This window comes from Acipenser ruthenus, chromosome 48 (assembly GCF_902713425.1).
Source record: "Acipenser ruthenus chromosome 48, fAciRut3.2 maternal haplotype, whole genome shotgun sequence".
Taxonomy (NCBI): Eukaryota; Metazoa; Chordata; class Actinopteri; order Acipenseriformes; family Acipenseridae; genus Acipenser; species Acipenser ruthenus.
In genome coordinates this window covers 5240777-5267169 of record NC_081236.1, presented here as the reverse complement: position 1 = coordinate 5267169, position 26393 = coordinate 5240777, and the positions used below count along the sequence as shown (strand labels likewise).

At 36.0% G+C, this 26393-nt stretch overlaps 1 pseudogene; it reads left to right on the top strand.

The window, feature by feature from the left end:
* LOC131721217 (zinc finger protein 239-like) lies at window positions 1-25723 on the top strand (annotated as a pseudogene).
* Window positions 25724-26393: the final 670 nt, after the last annotated feature.

The window sequence follows — 26393 nt, the reverse complement described above, 5'->3', positions numbered from 1 at the left end:
TCACAGGAAAAGCTATGAGCTACAATCAGCTCGTTTACGTAAAATATCCCTGATATCACAGTTCACGTTTGCGGTCCACATTAGAGGAAATGCTAAACATCTCTCAAGTGTAGGTCTATCGTGGAGTTTCTCAACTGTATGTATTTTGCGATTGGTATATTCCTTGTTCCGTAGCCTCTCCCCCGTTCTGTGTGGAAGGTAGAGACACTGAAGGAGAGGAGATAGGAGGTAAGTTGGGCTTTACTGAGTTGTGTTATATGTTTTAAAACTGCAGAAAGCGGCTATATTGCATTACTTTGAAAGGGCTGGGTTTTGTACGGATAGGCGCGCATTGTTTTTATATGTGTTGTATTTCTAAAGCGGCGCGTTTGGTTTTATTCAACCCCCTCCCCCCGTTGCAGTCAGCGTGGCACGGCATAGACACAGCATGAGACTAAAACAATCAACTCCCGCCTTTCTCAAAAACTGTAGTCCAGTTCTGTTTTTACTATGTTCCACTCAGAATAAAGCCAAAACGACAGTACATTTACGTTAATACTTATGTGTAATGTTTTTAAATATATAATCATTTTTACATAATAGAGAAATCTAATCTTAAATACAAGATAAACAGCGACATGTTTAATCGCGCTTGTGCTGAACAAGCGCCCAAAGAAAAACAAGCAAAATTCGGTTAAGTTCATGCGACCAAACAAAAAAAATCGTTGGGTAGGGGTGGAGGATTAAAACGCTGTGTTCCGAAGCTGCAGAGTATGAAAATGATCCACATAAATCAACGAAGTGAGAACAACATAACACTACTGAAAAAAACACCGAACCGACCTTTGGTTTCCCATTCAGTGCAATAAACAGCTGTATTAATAAAACCGGACATAACACTGTGTTCTGAAGCTGCAGAGTATGAAAATGATCCACATAATACAACGAAGTGGGAACAACATAACACTGCTGAAAAACAAACACCAAACCCACCTTTAACTGCCCATTCCGTGCAATAAACAGCCTGATTAATAAAGCTGCACAGAGGACGAAAAAAAGATACAGCTGACACATAATACAGTGAGTAACATACTTACAAAAACTGTCTGAAGTGTTAACCGACCTGTAATTGCACATTCCCTGCATGAAATGGGTTAATATGAATTGATCTATTGCAAATTCAAGAATGGGTATTCAGCCGAGGGGATGTTCGTTGATATTTACAGTCTAGTAGACTTTTCAGCCTTGATAGAAACACCGTCAAAGAGGCACTGATCACTACTTTAATACTGTACTGGATCGGAACACTACATTTGCCTATTGATTCAGTGATGACAGAGAATATCATGTTATTGACCAGATCTTGTTTTTACTGATTAAGCACTAGAAGCAAATTTTAGCTATGTGTTGTGCTCGCAGGAAAACAAAATTGAGCAAAAAAGGTTCTATGTCTTAGATGTGGAACCTTTTGTCGGGTGCTGTTTGAAACCACGTGTAAGATTCTGTATTTTTACTTTCTAATAATCGGTTTAATCGTCAATGCAGTATGCTGAGAACTCTGTACTCTGTACTCCAAAATGTCATGACTTCTGTAAACTGCTGAATGTGTTTAGCGTTGACAACCATTCCAGGTTGTGTTGATAGGTTTGTGGTACACTGGATGTTGTTGTAGACTGAAGGATGAGAGTATAGGGGTTAGAGAACATCAGCTTGCTCCTGGGTTCCCATGCGCTTCTTCTTGGCCCATGCATAATGCATAATAATAGATGTATAAGAATGATGAGGTACTGGCTAAGAGCGAGCGAGAGTTTAGAGTTAAAAAGGTGAATTAGCTTGGTATTCGATTATGCTTGGGTAACAGGAGGTTTTGTCGTCGAGTGGTTAATGAAAAGAAAAGGGCTTCATACCAGGTGGTTCCCGGTTCAGATCCCGACACACTGTGACCTGGAGCAAGTCACCAATACAAATGCCCAAAGTGTTGTCAGTGATACACCGTGCAGCCATTACACCAGAGTAACCCAGTTCCAAGCATACTACTTTTCTGCAAAAAAACTGTCTTTATTTATTCATTTGTGTGTTTGTCGGTTTGTTTGTTTGTTTTATTTATGAGTATGATGCAATGTAAAAACAAAATTCTATTTTTGAAAAGGGGAAAAGTAAAATTGCATCGCGGGTGCTGTATTTGAAGGCATCCTGTGCAGTATTAAAATCTACACTGTTTTGCTTTGTTTGCCCATTTTTCGTTACATGCTGTAAAATACATAATTGTAAGGTAGTGTGTTTGCTTGCCTTGGCACTGTAATTGTATTGCGTTCATTAGTTTCAGAAATATGTGTAAATATCTGAATAAGAATCTGAATAAGTTTTTTCTACTTGAAAATAATGCAACTTTATAAGAACATAAGAACGTAACGTTTACAAACGAGAGGAGGCCATTCAGCCCATCTTGCTCGTTTGGTTGCTGTCTAGATCATTCAACAGTGTTTGCCACTCCCCCTATTTTTGTGTCGTCTGCAAAATTTAACAAGTTTGCTTACTATACCAGAATCTAAATCATTAATGTAGATTAGGAATAGCAGAGGACCTAATACTGATCCCTGTGGTACACCACTGGTTACCTCGCTCCATTTTGAGGTTTCTGTTCTAATCAGTACTTTCTAATCACCTCCTTTACTGTAAAGTAGAAATAAGGCCTCACTATATTCCACCATAAATAAAGAGAAAAACAATGTTAAAAATGTGGTTATGCTAAAATAAAATAAAAAATAAATAAACACCATTATATATATATATATATATATATATATATATATATATATATATATATATATATATATATATATATATATATATATATGTATGTATGTAAAGTTTGAGAAAAAGGAAAACTTTACATACAGGAAAAGGAAAGCTGTGTACCAAAATGATCAATAAGAAAAAAAGAAAAGGATATTTCAGGTACTTAAAAAGGTAGAATAATTGATTACAAATCAATTATCAGGACGTTTTGGACTTCATCGACTGAATACAAAAAAACAGTGCTTTAAGAAGTTGATAAAAAACAAACAAGTAGTCTTTTAAATAAAATTCCAGAATGTTGATGATGATGATGACAACTATGATGATGACCTCAGAATAGAATGTTCATTCCCAATGGCTCCAAAGTGCCTAGTTTGAAAATAAGTTCACATTCCTTTTGTTTCCTGACAGCATTAGTTCCATAGCATTGAACCATCCCACAGATTGTGATGTCTCCTATAGTGTGGTCATTTCTGTTAAAATGTCTGGCAACAGGAAAGGTAGAGGTGTTAATTCGTATACTTCTCAGATGTTCCACGAAGCGATCAGCCAAGCATCGTTTTGTTTCACCAATATATAGCTTGTTACATTTGATGCAGCCAATGCAATATACTATTCCTTTACTAATGCAAGTAAAAGTATCATGGATAGTAAATGAGGATTTTGCCTTAACTACTGTGTTGCTGTGAATGTGTTTACAAGTTGCACAGTGTGACCTATTGCATGGAAACGTACCCTTAAGATTGGGTCGAATGTTACTGTGGACCAGATGCTCTCTTAGATTTTTGTCTCTTCTGTATGACATTAGAGGAGGGTTATTGAAAATAGGAGCTGTAGAAGGATCATCTTGAAGAATGCTAAAATTTCTTTGTATGATGTGTTGTACTTTTTTAGTCATAGGATGATATGTAAGAACGAGGGGAATACGATTGTTGGTATTCTGTGTTTTGGTTTTGTACAAGTCATCCTTTCTGTTTATTGTCGATACTCTTAACTGAGCTTCTCTAAGTATAGTGTCTGGAAAACCACAGTTTTTGAAAAATGCACACATGTCATTTGTGTTATTCAAAAAATCACTATCATCACTGCAAATGCGTCTCAGTCTTAGTTTTTGGGAGTATGGAATGGAGTTGCGACAAGCTTTGGGATGTGAGGAGTTGTATCTTAGGTATGAATGAGAGTCTGTTTCTTTGTAGAAGATTGTAGTATTGATGGTACAATTAGAAACCGTGATGGTAATGTCTAAGAAAGAAATTTGTTTAGAAATGTTCCATGTATACTTTAGAGCTGGATGAAACTTGACAATAAAATGTATGAAATCCATTAAATCTTCATTAGTGTTATCGGAAATGCCAAATATGTCGTCAATGTATCTAAGATATAACATTTGTGTATGTCCCTTGTACTGTTGAAAAACTTTATTTTCGATCCATCCCATAAAAAGACAGGCATAGGAGGGCTCCATTTTTATTCCCATGCTGACATTTCAAACTAGGCACTTTGGAGCCATTTGGAATGAACATTCTATTCTGAGATCATCATCCACCATCATCATCATCATCATCATCATCATCATCCTGGAATTTTGTTTAAAAGACTACTTGTTTGTTTTTTTATCAACTTAAAGCACTGTTTTTTTGTATTCAGCCGATGAAGGACTTGTAGTCCGAAACGTCCTGTTAATTGATTTGTTATTATTATTATTATTATTATTATTTATTTCTTAGCAGACGCCCTTATCCAGGGCGACTTACAATCGTAAGTAATCAATTATTCTACCTTTTTAAGTACCTGAAATATCCTTTTCTTTATATATATATATATATATATATATATATATATATATATAGTGTATGTAAATAAATGTAGTATTAGTGAAGTTCCCCCAAAAAAAAACTAAATAAAAAGACACAATTTTATTACCTGGAATGGGCAAATAAATGTCGGTTCTATCAGCTTTTTCAGCAGTATTAATTTATCCTCACTTAGTTGTATTGTGTGTATCATTTTCATACTCTGTGCAGCTTCGGAACCCAGTGTCCCGGACCGGTTTATTTATAATTACACTTTATAATGTGGAATGGGCAATTAAAGGTGGGTTTGGTGCTCCTTTTTTCCAGCAGTGTTGTGATGTTCCAGCTTAGTTGTACATGTGTATCATTTTCATACTCTGTGCAGCTTCAGAACCCCGTGTTGCGGGTGGGTTTCTTTATACAGCTGGTTATTGCGTGGAATGTTCAGTTAAAGGTGGGTTCGGTCGCTTTTTCAGCAGTGTTATGTTGTTTTCACTTAGTTGTATTATGTGTATAATTTTCACGGTCTTTGCACCTTCGGAAGCAACTGTTCCCAGTGCTTTTTGGTGATAAAAAGAGGATTCTGGGCCAGAACGGGTTCTGATTGCTAAAATATTCTCTCACGTGTGTGTAACTTTCTACGCTGCTTTTTAATGCAATTGAATTAATTAAAGTAGTGTTCCGGGCCGTTCCGGCTTTTACCCCATCCCATAAATGATGCACATAAATGCAATGGAAATTATTATTATTATTATTATTATTTATTTCTTAGCAGACGCCCTTATCCAGGGCGACTTACAATTGTTACAAGATATCACATTATACATTATTTCACATTATTTTACATACAATTACCCATTTATACAGTTGGGTTTTTACTGGAGCAATCTAGGTAAAGTACCTTGCTCAAGGGTACAACAGCAGTGTCCCCCACTGGGGATTGAACCCACAACCCTCCGGTCAAGAGTCCAGAGCCCTAACCACTACTCCACACTACTTTCTGAGCACATTTTATGAGTTGGCGCATATTTTTTTCAGTCATGTGGTGGTATTTGCGTGGTCAACGCAGCACATCATGTGCCAATCAAATGTGCAGCTATGGACAAAAGTTTTGCATCACTTAGATCTTAGATTTTTAGGATAAGACCATTACAAAAAAATACATGAACATAATTTATAACTTCTACCGAAAACCATAATGTCATTTTTTTGATAAGTATATATAAAACTACAAAGCGGTATGTAATTCAGTATGTTAGTGTAACATTATTCAGCAGGTATTAAAGCAACATTGGTTAAACTTTTGGCCACAGAAAAAAAAAACTTGTTGAGGAGCACCGGACAGAAATTAGTTCAACTTAAATAACACTCGCATCATCATACGCAGGGGTCGGCACAGCCACGCTACATGAGGGACACCCAAAACACTGACCTTACATGAGCATATATCATGCCATAAGAACATAAGAAAGTTTACAAACGAGAGGAGGCCATTCAGCCCATCTTGCTAGTTTGGTTGTTAGTAGGATCTCATCAAGCAGCTTCTTGAAGGATCCTAGGGTGTCAGCTTCAACAACATTACTGGGGAGTTGGTTCCAGACCCTCACAATTGTGTAAAAAAGTGCCTCCTATTTTTTGTTGTGAATGCCCCTTTATCTAAGCTCCATTTGTGACCCCTGGTCCTTGTTTCTTTTTTTAGGTGAAAAAAGAAAAAAGACATTGTCTATACCTTTTAGGATTTTGAATGCTTGAGTCAGATCACCACATAGTCTTCTTTGTTCAAGACTGAATAGATTCAATTCTTTTAGCCTGTCTGCATACAACATGCCTTTTAAACCCAGGATAATTCTGGTTGCTCTTCTTTGCACTCTTTCTAGAGCAGCAATATCCTTTTTGTAACAAGGTGACCAGAATTGTATACAGTATTCTAGGTGAGGTCTTACTAATGCATTGTAAAGTTTTAAGATTACTTCCCTTGATTTAAATTCAACACTTCTCACAATATATCCAAGCATCTTGTTGGCCTTTTTGTATAGCTTCCCCACATCTCTCTTGGCATTTCCCCTGATCTACATTAATGATTTAGATTCTGGTTTAGTAAGCAAACTCGTTAAATTTGCAGACGACACAAAAATAGGAGGAGTGGCAAACACTGTTGCAGCAGCAAAGGTCATTCAAAATGATCTAGACAGCATTCAGAACTGGGTAGACACATGGCAAATGAAATTTAATAGAGAAAAGTGTACAGTATTGCATGCAGGCAATACAAATGTGCATTATAAATATCATATGGGACATACTGAAATTGAAGAAGGGAACTATGAAAAACACCTAGGAGTTTATGTTGATTCAGAAATGTCTTCATCTAGACAATGTGGGGAAGCTATAAAAAAGGCCAACAGGATGCTTGGCTATATTGTGAGAAGAGTTGAATTTAAATCAAGGGAAGTAATGTTAACCCTTTGCGGTCCATTTATTAAATGCGCGTCAGGCACGCCAGGTCTAATTTATTTTCACACACGCAGTTAATTTTAGACGCGCTGTTTAAAAGTATTATTTTTCACAGTCAAACGGGTTTAAATGGCCCTGCATATCAACAAAGCACTCACTAGGCATCTCCAGCCCCGCCCCACCCTTTCGTTCGCTAATATTATTATTATTTATTTCTTAGCAGACGCCCTTATCCAGGGCGACTTACAATTGTTACAAGATATCACATTATACATTATTTCACATTATACAGATATCACATTATTTTTACATACAATTACCCATTTATACAGTTGGGTTTTTACTGGAGCAGTCTAGGTAAAGTACCTTGCTCAAGGGTACAACAGCAGTGTCCTCCACTGGGGATTGAACCCACAACCCTCCGGTCAAGAGTCCAGAGCCCTAACCACTACTCCACACTGCTGCCCTAGGTGAAAGCTATAGCTTTCACCTATGTAATAAATAAATAAATAATAATAATAATAATAATAGTCGTACATACTGATCAATCATCTCCTGATCACTCGTTTTATCACCAAACTCCTCAATAACGTGATCCAAGTCATTATTTTATTACTATAACAAAAAAGCTCTGCAAATGTCCGTGTTCTCTGTGCGCTGATTCACAGGCAGCCAGCTTGTTTACTTACGACCGCCCCGTTATCTGATACCAGGGCCATGTATGACTATTCATGAGATACGCCTTTTTTTTTTTTTTTTTTTTCGACTTGTCTCGGCTCCTGTCGTTCCCACTCGGCCATTGAATGGTTTTCTCGACTTTTTCCGGAGAAAAAACGACTAAAACCCGTTTTTTGCGTTTCTATAATGATCTCGGACAGGGTCCGACAATGGACCTGATAGGAATAATTGCTATGTCGGACCAGGTCCGACAATGGACCGCAAAGGGTTAAAACTTTACAATGCATTAGTAAGACCTCACCTAGAATATTGTGTTCAGTTCTGGTCACCTTGTTACAAAAAAGATATTGCTGCTCTATAAAGAGTGCAAAGAAGAGCAACCAGAATTATCCCGGGTTTAAAAGGCATGTCGTATGCAGATAGGCTAAAAGAATTGAATCTATTCAGTCTTGAACAAAGAAGACTACGCGGCGATCTGTTTCAAACATTCAAAATCCTAAAAGGTATAGACAATGTCGACCCAGGGGACTTCTTTGACCTGAAAAAAGAAACAAGGACCAGGGGTCATAAATGGAGATTAGATAAAGGGGCATTCAGAACAGAAAATAGGAGGCACTTTTTTACACAGAGAATTGTGAGGATCTGGAACCAACTCCCCAGTAATGTTGTTGAAGCTGAAACCCTGGGATCCTTCAAGAAGCTGCTTGATGAGAGTCTGGGATCAATAAGCTACTAACAACCAAACGAGCAAGATGGGCTGAATGGCCTCCTCTCGTTTGTAAACTTTCTTATGTTCTTAGATGAAGACATTTCTGAGTCAACATAAACTCCTAGGTCTTTTTCATAGTCCTTCTTCAATTTCAGTATCTCCCATATGAGATTTATAATGCACATATTTATTGCCTGCGTGCAGTACTTTACACTTTTCTCTATTAAATGTCATTTGCCATGTATCAGCCCAGTTCTGAATGCTGTCTAGATCATTTTGAATGACCTTTGCTGCTGCAACAGTGTTTGCCACTCCTCCTATTTTTGTGTCGTCTGCAAATTTAACGAGTTTGCTTACTATACCAGAATCTTAATCATTAATGTAGATTAGGAATGGTCAAAGGTCAAGTATAATCTTCGAGATGAATATGCCATTTTGATGTCACTACTGTGGTATTATGCCTTTTTTGAAAGACTCAGAATGCAAATATAGCCTCATTATATTTAAGTAGTGTTAATTAGAATTAATACATTCAAAGATAGAAGTAAAAATGATGTCACAATATATAGAACACCATTACATCATGTAAGAATAAATCATGGATTTGAATGTAAACAATAACAAGCAGTTGTTATGCCATCAAAAACCTATAAATACCTCCAATGTTTTGATTCAAACACAGGCTCCCTTGAGAAAGATATGTACAACATATCGAAACGTTGGGCAGCTGGCTCTTTGAGCTAAAATATATTATTGTGTTTTGTACATAATATCATCCTACAAAGGAAATGAATGGAGGAAGTGAGATGCGGACTGGAGTTTTACACCAATCCAGGAGGGCGAGACAGGTGGATAATAAACTTAAGAGACTGACGGCACAGAGAGCTAAGTATCGTTCTCATCAAAACTTTATAGATACTTGTATAGATAAAGCAGAAAGATTAAGTGTAAATCAGATATTAAAAGAGACTTCGTTTAAGGTAATGCAGGAATCTAAATTGACATCGGCAAGACGAATTAGAGAAATAAGTAATGAAATAGAGATAGTAATAAATGACATAAATTGCATGTTCCCTCCATCAGAAATGAGACAGTTACTTCGTAAAGTAGACAACCTTGAGAACAAAACACTAGAACATTTGAACAACAAAAAGTTAATGAAATTACACAAATTAATAGGTCAGCCGGGATTACAAAATAGAATAGGTCTAGAAAAAATTAAAATTTCAAATCATTACAATTCCGAGAATAAGGAAAACACTGCTGAAAAACTTTCAAATAGAATGCTTGAGCAGTGCGAGTATAAGTTAGGACAACTACAACATAGTTAAAATAGAGAAGGACGGGAACTGTTTCTTTAGATGTTTAAGTGTAGTTTTATACAGTTCACAAAATGACCATCGAACAATTAGACATGATATAACAGAACTAATGGAAAGCAATATAAAACAATATGAAATGTACATCGACTCAGTGACCCGTATTGAAAAAATGAAATTAAGTGACAGGAGTATAGATTCTTGGGCTACAGAGGCAGAAGTTCTGGCAGCTGTAGACCTCCTAAATAGGCCCATACACGTATACATAGACTTAAAGAATAAGGACTGTTTTAAATACGAAGGCACAATAGAATATATTAAAAATAAGAACAATCCAATTAATCTTTTATACAACAATAACCATTTCTCAGTTATTGTATTTAAAGACAATGAAACCGGAAGAAAATCTGAATACTGTGGCATAATTAAGAAATATAATCAAAATAAATCTAAAACAGTAAAAATAAACCAGGTTAAAGTAAATAATAAAATGCAAAATAGAGAATTAAACATGAATAGGACAGAGAATTCAAAACAGAAAGATAGGAGACCCAAAAATAAACATGGTACCAAATACACAAAAGAGAAGACAGAAGACATAGTATTCAATTTATCAAGTAAAACTTTAACCACATCCCAAAAAGCGGTACTGAGTAAAGGACTTAAGTTTATACCGACTAAAAGATACATCGATAAAGATAAACTGGACACTGAATTAAAGGAGTGGGAGAGACGCATGAGATTAGCGGAATATTTTTTCAATGAAAATATCTCGGATTCAGAGTGTAATTATGAGCATGGGATTAAAGTTAATAGTACAAGCACATGGACTCCTCCGGATGGAGGAGATAAATGGTTAGATATGTATATTGAAGTAGTTAAACAAGAAATAATAGTAGGACTAAAGAAAAGATGTAAACTTAATTTAACCAATATTGAAGAACAAGCTATGACTGAGTTGTTAAATGATGATGATATAATGATAAGACCAGCAGATAAAGGCTCAGGAATAGTGATAATGAACACAGATGACTATATGAAATCTGTAGAATGTGAATTAAATAATACATATACATATGAAGAAGTTAAAAGCAATAAGATCAATAAATCTGTAAAAGAGGTTAAGGAAATTGCGGAGAGACTATACAATAAAGGCATTATATCAAAATAATTAATAAAATACATGCAGCCACATAATGCAAGAACAGGCCTAGCAAGAGGAAAGCCTAAAATGCACAAAGAAAATCACCCTATGAGAATGACAGTCAGCACGATTGATAATCCAACACACATAATAGCTGAAATAGCAGAAAAACAACTTAGGTCGCACGTTGAGAAATTACCAAGCTATGTTAAGGATACAACACAATTTTTAAAAACACCTGAATCAGTAAAACACAACCTTCCAGAGAATACAATTTTATTTTGCATGGATGTAAAATCCTTGTACCCAAGTGTCCCTCGTAAAGAAACTTTAGAAGCTTGTCAAAAAGCACTAGATAATAGACTAGATAAATCAATACCTACAGCAGAGGTACTGAACATGATCAACATAGTTTTAGAAAACAGTTATTTTACATTTGTTGATAAGAATTACAAACAAAACGATGGTACAGCAATAGGATCTAAATTAGGAATGCATTTTGCCAGTACATACATGGGGAAATGGGAAGAACAATTACTTAGAAAATCAGAAAGAGAACCTTTAGAATACATTCGGTTTGTAGATGATATTTTTGGGGTTTGGACACATGGAGAAGAGTCTCTTTTCCAGTATATAAAATGGCAAATGAAATACACAGTAATATTAAGGTGGACCTTCGATGGACAAGGAAAGAAATAGAATTTTTAGATACCATAGTAAAACTTGAAGAAGGTTCAATTGAGACTTACCTCTTCTGTAAACCTACTGACATGCATCAGTATTTACACATGTCCTCTGCACATCCGATACACACTAAAAGGGCAATCCCAAAGGGTCTAGGAATAAGAATACGAAGAATATGCTCAAAAGAAAGTGACTATGTAAAACAAAGAAATGTATTAAAAACAAATCTTAAAAAAAGAGGATACAAAGAAAGAATTATAGAGATGGAGTTAAGAAAAGTGGATAAACTAAAAAGAGATGATCTACTAGATTATAAAAATAGAGATAAAAAGGTCAAGAGAGTCCCATTAGTAATGACTTACTCTAAACTTTTGCCCAATATTTCTAAGATAGTTTGGAAACACTTGCGGATTCTACATAATTCAGAAAAATTATAAAAGTATTTCTTAAGGCCCCAGTTGTAGCATTCAAAAGAGAAGCTAATTTAGGTGATATTTTAGTTCACAGTAAACATAAAAGAATAATTGACAAAATAGGTTCTACGAACATGTGCACCAGTAAATGTGAAGTGTGTAAATACATAGACAAAAGTAGAAATATAATTGAACATAAGAACACCACATATACACTAAAAACTAATACCTACTGTAAAAATTTAGCCTGTGAAAAATGTGATGAAATCAAATATGTTGGAGAGACTGGAACTACTTTATATAAAAGAATTAAGAACCACCTTTCATTAATTAGAAATAAAAAAATGAATGAACCAATAGTACAGCACTTTACCAGTCAAGAACATGACATAAATGATGTAAAGTTTGTAGTATTAGAACAGCTCAAATTAGACAATGCGACATATAGAAGAATAAAAGAAAGTAAATGGATAAATAGACTGAACACGATTATGCCAGCGGGACTCAACAGAAAAGAATGAACTAATTAACTTCAATAAATATATAACATTTAAATAAATAAACAAAATTCATTCAAAAGTTATGCATGCTGATGCGCTGGGGAGGCCAAATCTAGACTGATCCTCAGAGCCAGCATTGCATGATATAATAAAAATATAAGTTTATATAAAGTAATGTTAATTAGAATTAATACAGATTCAAAAATAGAAGTAAAAATTGTGTCACAATATATAGAACACCATTACATCATGTAAGAATAAATCATGGCTTTGAATGTAAACAATAACAAGTAGCTGTCATGCCGTCAAAAACCTATAAATACCTCCAATGTTTTGATTCAAACACAGGCTCCCTTGAGAGAGATATGTACAACATATCGAAACGTTGGGCAGCTGGCTCTTTGAGCTAATATATATATATAGGGCTTAAATTTCATATTCATGTGCTGGGGGGATTTCCCCCTTATGCTGCAGCCAATGGGGGGGGGGGATTCAAAAAAAGGCACTTATAAAAAAAGATCTATTTTACTGCATCATCATTCACACTGGTGTTGCTTTAAAATAAGCTGCTTTCAGGAGACCTAACAGCTGTTCATCACCTTGAGACAGAGCACTCTCCGTTGCTTTTGCCATTTCCTGACGTTAAGTTTTTGCAGCAGAAGAAAAAGGTGTTTCTTTTTAACCAGAGCTCCATTTCTTTTATTTAACTCTTTACACTCAGCCCTATTTCCGCCTGTTTTTCACTGTTTTCATTTATGTATGTTTAACTACTGGATAGTTTGTACTGCATGCATGTAACATAGCAAACGAAAGGCCACAGAATTTCCTTTCATATTATGTAAGTTGCAACAGGATCAGGCATACTATATGTGGTAGGGATGTATATGTTAAATTTTTATTTTCCCCCCCAAAATCATGTTTGGATACTGATATATATATATATATATATATATATATATATATATATATATATATATATATATATATATATATATATATATATATTATATGGCTAACAGCGCCATTGAACCTCATTATGAAATGAACATTTTGTTGCCCAAATGGACAAGCATTGCTGGGTAACTTTACATGTTCTCAAAGGTCTGTGATTTGTGGGACCTGCACCGAAAACATTTAATGTCATTTTGTAAGATTTGGCTGCTCCCCAAACTCATATGTATTAATATATCAGGTTTTTAATATTTTAATAATACAACCCAAAGTCCAGCATTATGGATGTGGTGGTGTCTGAACTGTAATCAAAATTAATTAGAATCTTGTTTAAAAATGAAACTTTAAATGGACATTTTTTAAAAATTATTTAAATCACGAAATACAAATAAAATTATGATTACACACTACATTTTGCATATGGGACACAGAGACAAGATGATAAGGTTTCAGTGAAAAAAACTGTTTGGTAATTCAGTCAGCAGGACTAAATTATCATTAGAACATAAGAAAAGTTTACAAACGAGAAGAGGCTATTCAGCCCATCTTTCTCGTTTGGTTGTTAGTAGCTTATTGATCCCAGAATCTCATCAAGCAGCTTCTTGAAGGATCCCAGGGTGTCAGCTTCAACAACATTACTGGGGAGTTGGTTCCAGACCCTCACAATTCTCTGTGTAAAAAAGTGCCTCCTATTTTCTGTTCTGAATGCCCCTTTATCTAATCTCCATTTATGACCCCTGGTCCTTTTTTCTTTTTTCAAGTCAAAGTAGTCCCCCGGGTCGACATTGTCTATACCTTTTAGGATTTTGAATGTTTGAATCGGATCGCTGCATAGTCTTCTTTGTTCAAGACTGAATAGATTCAATTCTTTTAGCCTATCTGCATACGACATGCCTTTTAAACCCGGGATAATTCTGGTTGCTCTTCTTTGCACTCTTTCTAGAGCAGCAATATCCTTTTTGTAACGAGGTGACCACAACTGAACACAATATTCTAGGTGAGGTCTTACTAATGCATTGTAAAGTTTTAACATTACTTCCCTTGATTTAAATTCAACACTTCTCACAATATATCCGAGCATCTTGTTAGCCTTTTTTATAGCTTCCCCACATTGTCTAGATGAAGACATTTCTGAGTCAACATAAACTCCTAGGTCTTTTTCATAGTTCCCTTCTTCAATTTCAGTATCTCCCATATGATATTTATAATGCACATTTTTTATTGCCCGCATGCAATACTTTACACTTTTCTCTATTAAATTTCATTTGCCATGTGTCTGCCCAATGAATAATGTCATTATATATATATATATATATATATATATATATATATATATATATATATATATATATATATATATAAACTGTAAAGCTGTAGATACAACCAAGGTGTCTCTACAATACTCACTGTCACTGTTGGGGAAAATATTGGGAAATGTGTCACAGTGATTAGAGGATATTAATTGTCCCAAATCATATTAGAACAGGAGTTTTCAATCTTTTTAAGCTGCGTACCCCTTTCCAAAAAATGTAGTCCACTGAGATAGTCATAAAATGAAAACAGAAAAAAGGTCTGTACAATAACATGATACAACAAAACGCACAAGCCTTGGAGTGTGTGATGGATACAATTATAAAAGCTACAGTATTATAAAATAATAAATACATACTATATTTACTTTTGGCTAAACATAGTCCCTCAAACAGGTTTCTAGTTGTTGGAAACATCATCATTTTATTGTAAATATTAATTAATTAAAATCAACAAAGCCTCTGTGCTAGCCTCAAATCACTCAGAAATGACAGGACTATTCCATAATAGCAAGTGGAAATCATGTATTTTTTATTGATAATAGAATTACAGAAAAGGCGGCAAAGAAAAGTTTACTATCCATGTATCTCTACAGCTGACCTCATTACGAAAACATATTATTGGCATTTTTAAATTCTTGGTGACTAAAACGTACAGTACTGATGCTAATTAAAAAACAATAATAAAACGCTTGCCTAGTATCAGTGTGATGGATGTCCCTGCTTGTTACCACACAAATCACTGATGATGGCAGGGAAATTGGAGAGAGCTTCAGTCGCAAGACATTTTTGTCATTTTAATCTCTGACGGTATTTCGTCTGGATTGCCCTTTGCTAGTAATGTTCTAGTATTGAGCCAACAATCCATATTTTTTCACTGGATTGAAAGCTAAAAACTCAACTCTCACACCAGACGTAATACATGGCAGTACTAGACCGCATGGCATTACTTTGGTTTCTGATTGGCCATACATTCTGTATTTTGAAATGTAGTACTTCAGTTACAATAAACTTTACTCGGGTCATTGAAAAAAGTAAATATCAATTTGCAGGCATGAACGCACACAGGAAATAAAATGAGTTAAAGACTAGACTTTTAGTTTTTTAAAATATGTAATTTTTTTTTTATCCCAGACAGACCAACTGTTTATATGACATTTAAACAACAGGGCTTATTTAAAACGTACATATTTAATATGTAAATTAGTCATGTGTGCTTTGAACGCTCTGTCACAGCACATGAGTCTAGTGTTAGTAGTATTTAAATGCCATTGTCATGACTGGTAAATTTTTACCTTCCAGGTTCCCCTTTATTTTGACAATTTCCATATAAAAAATTGCTTTTTTTTGTTTACATTTTTCATTCTTAGCCCCCTAGTAAATATTTTGGACAGTTTTCAAAACAATTGTTGCTGTATTTTTACAACACACGTTGGTGTTGTTGCTATGATAAACGCATATCTGCTTCAGGTACTGTATTGAATTTTTTCCAAGGTTAAACGATGGCCCGTGTTACACAGAACACTAAAAATAAAATGTCAAATATACAATATGTATTTCATTGGTTTTGTGGATTTGCTATATTTTTAACTGTTCAATACTTCACATAATGACATGGTTTTGAAAATGCTACTTAACAAAACCGTGACTGCACGTGAACTGTATTACATAATTTCCTTTATTCGGATTCCAGTGGTGTTTTCTCAGTGCAAGATGTATATACAGTGCTGTATAAACAAATTTCACATATTTTATAACGTTACCGTAGGCTTTTTTTTTTTTTTTAGTCAATGATGCGGTTTTCGTTTCGCAAATCTACTGCACACAGTATTTTGAAGCACAAATACCATAGCCTGCATTTCAAAAGTCACTGCTGAAGCTGATTACTTATTCTTCCAGAAATAATGGTCGGGTGTAACAGGGATACAAGGTTATATTTGCACCGGGCCACGTTGTTAACAAGCCTGATGTCGTCCAGGCTTTACTGTGAAACTGCCTGTAACCAGGGAGGATGCGAGCGCATTCTATTGGACTGGGGAATAAAAACACGGGAGTTTAATTATGAAAACGCAAGTGTAAACAAACAAGTAAAACAGATTAGCCTGTCGACAGACATGTCATGTTAATACAAAATGCATTAATTTACTGCGTATTGATATTGTGTTTCGCCTGGGAAGGGGGACATACTGGCGCGTTAAGAGAATTTCTGCGGGACAGTTTATTTCAGGGGGGCACTGATCACTGATTTTATTTATATATATATACAGTGTGTATATATATAATTACACTGTGTATATATATATATATATATATATATATATATATACACACACACACATACTTTTTATATTAATTAATAATATCATTGAAACCTCTAATGAATGTTTTCCTTTATCCTAATTTAATATTAGTTACTTGGTATTACATACCCATAGTCAAAATGTGTAACTAAAACATGTATCCTACCATTGATACCTAAAATATTGAAAGTTGGACTTTTTTAGAGGTAATTTTTAAGGCTGTAAAGGTAAGGCACAGCCTGAACAAAAATACAGCCTGCATAAATATACACCCTTTAGTAACAATAGAGGAAGATTTTTTTGATAAATGCAACTTTTTTTTATGGCCATGGTCACTTTATCATGAAATTGCGTAGGGCTGCAAGAAGGGTACATTTTGACCTTCGAAGGTTTGGAAGACATTACTGAAGGAAGGTTCGAACCTTCGATGGTACTAATTTGCATAATTTACTGGTGACGTCACCATAGCTACTTGTTTGTATTTGATTAAAAATCCTATTATTTTACAGGTAAGCCATATAAATTGAACAAAACATTCATATGTAGTTTAAAAATACATTATATAGAACAGTAATCTTGTTTTAATAATTTAAATAAAAAACACCTTGTTTATTTACATGTAATTGATGCTGCTTGCGTGTAAGCTTGCATTGCAGCAGCACGAACTGCAGCGGACTGAGGCAAAACAAACTTAATTTAACAGTCACCGTTCCAAGCAGGTTATCGGTCATATTTTACTACTACTACTACTAATAATAATAATAATATGAATGTACGATTGTAAAGTGACCCCAGAGATTGGATGTGCCTCCACGATACATCAACAGTCGCTTGGACAGTTTGCATTCAACTTTTTTTTTTTGGTTGTCTGGGCATTTAACAAAAAAAATCCCAAACAGCAGAGGGGTTTCGAGACATTTCTTTCAATACAGCTTACGTTATACAGCGCTTTGCTGTCGAGATGGAGAATGAAGAAATTTGCCTCTGGTTAACACGAGCTGGAGTGGGGTGGGACGGACGCTGCTCAGTTTTTTCGAAATTAAAATTTAGTGTTACTATATATTTTGTATGTTTCAAACATATCATACCATAGCACTTCTCTTACACTGTCTTGTACACCAGGTATTCAGTACATATTTTAATGAAGCACTACAACCGCTAGAGGTACTGCCCCAGGTACATACCCTGCTATAGAGCTGCTACGTATAACAATTTGGTTGGATTTTAATACAACAACTTTTGTTTAAGTAATAAGCATTATACAAATAAAAAGATTGAATTGTGCATGCAAGTGACATCTAATGTGTTATTTATGGTATCCACACACTGTCAAATGATTCTGTTAACAGAAACAAAACAAAAAAAACATACAAAGTGTGAATGGCGTCTGACGAACCTTCAAAGGTGTAAAACAATCTTCGAATTCCTGGCTAGCGAACAAACCTTCAAACCTTCTAATACAGCACTAGAATTAGTGCTGTATTAGAAGAAGATATCTATTTTTAAATGTGATTGTGGACTGAAATAAAATTAGTTTTTAACCATTTAGACTGCACAATAATTATAGAACCCTTCTGTAGATTTCTCGAAATTTTTGCCTGTGTCTTATCAAATAAACAACTCAAAGACCATGAAAAATCAATAATTACAAGTTTTTATTTTTTTTTTATTTTAAACAGGTCAAATCATTCTTTCAAATAACACCAAATGTAATGGTTTTTGCAAAGTAAAACTTGAAAGAAAAAACTGTTTAAAAACTATTTACAAAAATACAGCCCTATACTATATATGGTTTGTTGTATTCATATTTTAAAATACTGTTTTTGAATTAAGCAATTCAATTATGAGAGTAATGGCATTGGCAGCACATGCAGCTTCTGCAATAGAAACAGAAAGAAAGCGTTCTAGCAATCAGCCTTTTGGTTCCCCTTTAAGAGAGGCGGGCTGTGTGCACGTGTCTGTCGGCTGCGTGTAGCAGTGACGTTTCAGTACACCAGTCGAGAAAGCTTTTTTTGTGCAATGTGTTTATATGATGGATCGCACGCTTGCAGATATTGGCAGCGTGTTGTTGTAACTTTTAAATGTATTTAAATTAAACAAAGCAAGCTTCATAAACGCAATGCTTACCGGCCGTTTGTTTAAAATAGCCGAAGCAATATTTAAGCCGAGCTTCTTATTGGCTGTTGGCAATATCAAGAAAGAGCGCAAAGTACCGTAACCGAGATATTAAGAAAGCAGAACCAGGGAGGCAGGGACTTCTAGAGTTAAAGAATCAATCATTTGCAGGTTACTGTACATTTACCGTTTTTTGTTTTGTATTTTTTTTTTTTTTTAAAGCTTTAGCGTGGAGATGGCTTATAACAGCAGCACTGTGTATTTGTAGCCTAATTAATCTCGTTTACGTTGGCTTACTTTTAAAGCAAATAATGTCCCCATGTTTAAAGCAGTTTGCATGTTGTTTTTGTTTTTTTCACAGATCCGCCTATACCCCAGTCCACAGGGGGTTGGATATGCAACGTTGTACTGTATTATCATACTTGGCAAGATTCGTGTGCTTGCAGCGATCCTGCAGACTAGATGTACTCGTGTGTTATACGGGAACTCACTTTGACAGTAGTCAAATAAGCATCTTTCTGCCCAGTGAGCTGTCAGAACATTAAAAAAAAAACCTCCCAGGGGGCTCCCGAGTGGCACATCTGGTAAAGGCACTCCGCGTGGAGTGCAGGATCTTCCCTATAGCCTGGACGTTGCCGGTTCAAGTCCAGGCTATTCTATTGCTGACCGTAGACAGGGGCTCCCGGGGGCTGCACATAATTGGCCGAGCGCCGCCCGGGGAGCATTGTACTGCTAATTAGTGCATTTATCACTGGTAGCGGAGAAGAATACCGTCTCCATTCACCTTTTAATGTGTGTAAATAACCATGTGCTGAAAGTAGTTCTCACTGACAATGTTTCCATTATAGTGCATCACATGATGAAACTTTGAATGAACATTTATCACAATAAACTAGAATATGCTTGCCAACTTTTCCATGTTACTGTAACTTGACTGCAGATTGAAGTATTCAAAATGTCCATACAAACTGCCCTCCAATTTAAACTAATAAATGACTGCTAAATTACTAGATGCCTGGTATACGGTTGCACATGATTATTTTAAATATGTAAAATAGAATAATATGGAAAACTACAGGTCACTTTCATCACTTTATTGCTTTATGTTTAAAAGTACAGACTGGGCTTTCCAAAGACGTATTCAGTGTGTTTATGCGGTACTCCTAGCCGGAACTACGACTGCCTGAAGTGAAGCCTCTCATCATGTGACAGAGTTCACGGTGTTTTGTTTTGAGCTAGGACTACATAAAGAATGATAGGAAAATGATGTCACAAGTGGGCAGAGTTAGTAAACAGTGGAGCATTTCTGGAGCCCGTAGAGCACTTTAACAGTGCACTTGCAATGCTTTTAACCTATTCGTTTGCCCTGGCAAAATGTTTCTTGATATAATCAAGCATTAATTCGCATGTGTCACTTTTTATAGTAACGATATTTTGTATTATTTAAATACGGGTATATCCTGGCGCTGCAACACAGCATCATCGCAATGTATTCAGTACTGAGTGGGATCCACAAATGGCGCCTGTAATTGAGTACCGAACAGCATCACAGGATTGACTGTCCTATCCTTCTTTATATAGTCCTAAGTTTTGAGTCTATTGCTCCGTCATTGTAGCAGCTAGACTGAAAGGGGTGGTATCGTTGGAAAGCTTAGAAGCTCAGCTTCATATTGAGGTTCAAGGTGCAATTTTTTATTAGCCATCTATGATTATAATATATATAGCAGTGACCAAACATGTTTATTTTTGGAAAATATTTGGGATATTCTCATCTTTACCACATATAGTATGCCTGATCCTGTTGCAACTTACATAATATGAAAGGTAATGTTGTGGCCTTTCATTATATAAGTTACCAGCAGTTAAACATACACAAATGAAAACAGTGAAAAACAGGCAGAAATAGGGCTGAGTGTAAAGAGTTAAATAAAAGAAATGGAGCTCTGGTTTAAAAGAAAAGCACCTTTTTCTTCTGCTGCAGCAAAAACTTCACGTCAGGCAATGGAGAGTGCTCTGTGTCACAGGGATGAATAACTGTTAGGTCTCCTGAAAGCAGCTTATTTTAAAGCAACACCAGTGTGAACGATGATGCAGTTTATATATATATATATATATATATATATATATATATATATATATATATATATATATATATATATATAATGTAGTTTTTTATATGCCAAAGTACTTTTTTTTGCCATTCTCCCCTAAAATCTTGGAATCCCCCCATTGGCTGCAGCATAGCAGGGGAAATCCCCCCAGCACACAAAAATGAAATTCAAGCCCTGTTTATAGTGGTTTGCTCCATTACATGGTTCAGTGACTAACTTTTTATTTAAACAATAACTGACCTTTTAAGAGTTAGATAATAGTTTAATTTGCAATGCTAGAATTAATTTATATACTAACCTAACCTGTAGTAAATATCTGCTACACCAGTCTGTGCGGGCAATCAATCAATCAATCTTTATTTCTTATATAGCGCCTTTAATGATAAATCGCCTCCAAACTAAAAATAACAGTTAATAACATACAAAACAATTAGGAGAAATAGTAAGATAAGATGACAAAATACCCCCTTACATTACATACAGTAAATAGTTTAATAATTTAATATTTACTTTAAAAAGCAGTGATAAAAGCCAGTTCCGTAAAAATAAATACAAATAGGTAGTATAAAATAGAATGTTAAAATGTTCCCTTTTAAAATACATATCCTAAATTTAAAAAAAAAGCAGCAAGAGATGGTGCCTCCCTTCCAAATCTTGGCAGGTCATTCCATAACTGAATCATGCAGACAAAGAACCATATACAGTGCCTATAGAAAGTCTACACCCCCTTGAACTTTTTTCACATTTTGTTGTGCCTCAGAGTTTCATGCATTTAAATGAGGATTTTTCCCCACTTATCTACACACCATACTCTACACTGTTAAGGGGAAAAAAGTTTTTATTGAAAAATTTTATAAAAAATGATATATTAAAAATACAAAACTGAAAGATCATAATTGGATAAGTCTCCACTCCCCTGAGTTAATACTTGGTGAAAGCACCTTACAGCTGTGTCTGTTTGGATAGGTCTCTACCAACTTTGCACACCTAGATTTGGCAATATTTGACCATTCTTCTTTACAAAACTCTGTCAAGTTCCTTGGGGAGCGTTGATGGACAGCAATCTTCAAGTCATGCCACAAATATTCGGTTGGATTTAGGTCAGGGCTCTGACTGGGCCACTCAAGGACATTTACCTTTTTGTTCCTTAGCCACCAGTGTAGCTTTGGCTGTGTGCTTTGGGTTGTTGTCATGCTGAAAGGTGAACTTCCGTCCCAGATTCAGCTTTCTTGCAGAGGGCAGCAGGATTTCCTCAAAGACTTCTCTGTACTTTACTCCATTCATTTTCCCTTCTATCCTGACAAGTGCCCCAGTCCCTGCCGATGAGAAACATCCCCATAACATGATGCTGCCACCACCATGCTTCACAGTAGGGGTGGTGTGCTTTGGGTGGTGCACTGTGTTGGGTTTGTGCCAAACATAACGCTTTGCATTTAAGCCAAAAAGTTCAATTTTAGTTTTGTCAGACCACAAAACTTTTTGCCACATACAGAATTTTTTTTTTGTTTGCATGCTTGAGACAGTGTCCTAAAATGCATAACCTGAATTAAATGTATCTTCCTGTAGGCCTTTGAGTTTCCTTAAATTATTTCAGTGGGATATAAAATGTACGTTTTACAATTTAAAAAATGTAATGTGGAAGAACAGTGCATCTTCAGCTATTTGTGATCAGTGGAAGAACAGTAGGCCTATATATCACATGACAATGAAGATTTAATCCAAATATTTAATATTTTTCCGAACTATAGCCTGATTTTTCATTTCATTCATTAGAGCAACAATAAAAACAGTTTTACAAAATAATTCAGAATAAACTGTTGTCATGGTAATACATTTTGTTTTGCACATATATGTTTCTTCCACAAACTAACTCGTATCTATTTTGGAAAACCTTTGCCTGTTTTCCTCTTGTTGTTTCTGCTGAGGTAAGGCTTCCCAGCATCCCTGAGTTTGCTTTCTTTCCTTGTCTTTCCACCAATTCATTTTTCGGTTCTTTTTTTCCCCGAATACTAAGTTTGTTTTTGTCTGCGATAGTAAATGAATGTGTCGGTCCGCCATGTTTGTCCTTCACATAGACGGTTATTCCACATTACACACATTTCTGTTGCTATGTAGCAAACTGCAGTAGCGTCAGAAAACCAAACGATGGTGTATACGGGTAGAGACTGTCTGGCAATCAGAATAAATCCTTAACTCATTTTTTATAAAATTGGAGATATGTTTTTTCGTCGCAACGATTCAACTGTGGGACTCTAAAACTGAATGCTCTGCCACCTGCCTTCTTTCTTTGTATCCATGGAATACTTGTCATGAGTAAGAAAATAAATGGGAGTTATTGTTTACATTTCCATTTGAGAAAAGAGTTGTTTGCCTGATGTGTAAATGTAGACAATAACACCTGTTTCTTGAAATGTCCCGCACATTTTCTATGCTCCGCTCCATTTATGATGGCAAAATGAAATCTTAACCCTTTGCGGTCCATTTATTCAGCGCGCCTCAGTCGGGTCAGGTCCAATTTATTTTCACACGCTCAGTTTATTTTAGATGTGCTGTTTAAAAGTATTTTTTCACAGTAAAACAGGTTTAAAAGGCACTGCAGATCAACAGGACACTCAGTACTGCATCTCCAGCCCCGCCCCACCCCTCATTTGCTGTTTTTTTCACATACCTCTTGATAGTAGTGCATACCGATAAATCATCTCCTGATCACTCGTTTCATCACCAAACTCCTCAATAATGCCATCCAAGTCATTATTTTATTACTATATCATCTAAAAAAAGCGCTGCAAATGTCTGATATTCTTTGAGCGCTGGATGTGGAAGCAGCTATTTGTTTGTTTATGTCCGTGTCATCTATGTGATGCCGGGGCTATCTGTATTCATGAGATACGCCCCTTTTTTTCAGGCTTCTTTCGGCTCCTATCGATCTCACTCGGCCATTGAATGGTTTTCTCAGCTTTTTTCCGTAGAAAAAATGACTAGAGACCTGGTTTTTGCGTCTTTTTGATGATGTCGGACAGGGTCAGAAAAGGGAAAATTGCAATGTCGGACCAGGTCCGACATAGGACCGCAAAGGGTTAATTGGCACAGAATGAAGTAGAAAGTAGAAACGCACAAGTGACACAAATTACAGTTGTTGTTGTTTTAAATACTTCCACCTCTGTGTTCTGGGAGGGGAAATATCTTCACGCAAGGGCTGGTCTATATGACGTCATCGGGCACGCACTGCAGCTCAGGGGCTATGCGCGCGCATATGGGGCCAAGCCAACCTAGGTCTGTGCTCATGTAAACTGGGGGCTCAGATGATAAGAATTATTTAATCTGATCTAACCTAAGCCAGTTCAGGACCGAGTTGTAAGTGTAAACACACTGATAGAGAACAGATCGTAATACTTCATTTCATTTTCTGTTTTCAGGACTGCCTTATCTTTGTGAAAGCCAAGGAACGAAGATGGATTCTGTTTACATTAAACAGGAGGAGGTTCTGGAATTGGATCCTTTCCACATTAAAGAAGAGACTGAACTGGAGCCTGTCCACATGAAAGAAGAGACTGAACTGGAGCCTGTTCACATTAAAGAAGAAGAGACTGAAAAGGAGCCTGTCCACAATGAAGAAGAGACTGAACTGGAGTCTGTCCACATTAAAGAAAAGGAGTCTATTGACTTGTTTAAGGATTCCAAAAACATATCCCAACCGAAGTTATCACATAAATGTACTGAATGTGGGAAGAGCTTCAGTCAGTTAGGAAACCTAAAAACACACCAGAGAATTCATACTGGAGAGAAGCTGCATAACTGTATTTTATGTGGGGAGCGTTTCAGTCAGTTAGGAACCCTAAAAAGACACCAGCTAATTCACACTGGAGAGAAGCCACATCATTGTATTGAATGTGGGAAGAGCTTCAGTCGGTTAGGAAGTCTAAAAAGACACCAGCGAATTCACACTGGAGAGAAGCCGCATCACTGTACTGAATGTGGAAAGCATTTCAGTCATCTAGAAAGCCTCAAAATACATCAGCGAATGCACACTGGAGAGAAGCCGTATCTCTGTTCTGAATGTGGGGAAAGTTTCAATGTGTTAGCAAACCTAAACATACACCAGCGAATTCACACTGGAGAGAAGCCGTATCACTGTACTGAATGTGGGAGGAGTTTCAGTCAGCTAGGGAGCCTAAAAATACACAAGCGAATTCACACTGGAGAGAAGCCGTATCACTGTACTGAATGTGGGGAGAGTTTCAGTGTGTCAGCAAACCTAAATATACACCAGCGAATTCACACCGGAGAGAAGCCGTATCACTGTAAGAAATGTGGGAAGAGTTTCAGTCAGCTAGGTAGCCTAAAAATACACCAGCGAATGCACTCTGGAGAGAAGCCGTATCACTGTACTGAATGTAGGGAGAGCTTCGGTCAGTTAGGAAGCCTGAAAACACACCAGCGAATTCACACTGGAGAATAGCCATATCACTGTTCTGAATGTAGGGAGCTTCAGTCAGTCAGGAAGCCTAAAAACATCAGCAAATTCACACTGGAGAGAAGCCGTATCACTGTACAAATTGTTGCAAGACATTTGCTTACACCAGTCCATTGAAAAAGTGTAAATGCCAGTTTTTAAAATGCAGTTGAAACTGACAGAAATCAATATTCAGCAGTATTACAACAGTCTTTGTTTTCAGCCCTTCCAGTCCAGGTCTTTGTTTCAACCAGATTGTAAATTAATGAATCAACCTTCTTATAAATCATTCAGGACCTCATTGGAAGTGAGGGCCACTGCTCTATACCAATCAAACCTGTGTGATGCTCCAGTGATAATGTTTTTAAAGAAACCAGTTTCTGTGCCTACCTAAGGGGATGTAATTATGCTTTAGTCTACATGAGAGAATGAGTGTGTGCCAAAGCAGCTGTCAAATGTTTGCTTGTATTTTAATCCTCAAATGTATTTGATAAAAGTATGTTGATTTTTTTTTTTTAACGGTGTGAAAAATAGTAAACTATGTAATCATTGTGTTTTCAATAAAAACAATCTTCTTCTGTTGATTTTGTACTCTTATCTAAATTATTAAGCAGCAGTGTGGAGTAGTGGTTAGGGCTCTGGACTCTTGACCGGAAGGTCGTAGGTTCAATCCCAGGTGGGGGA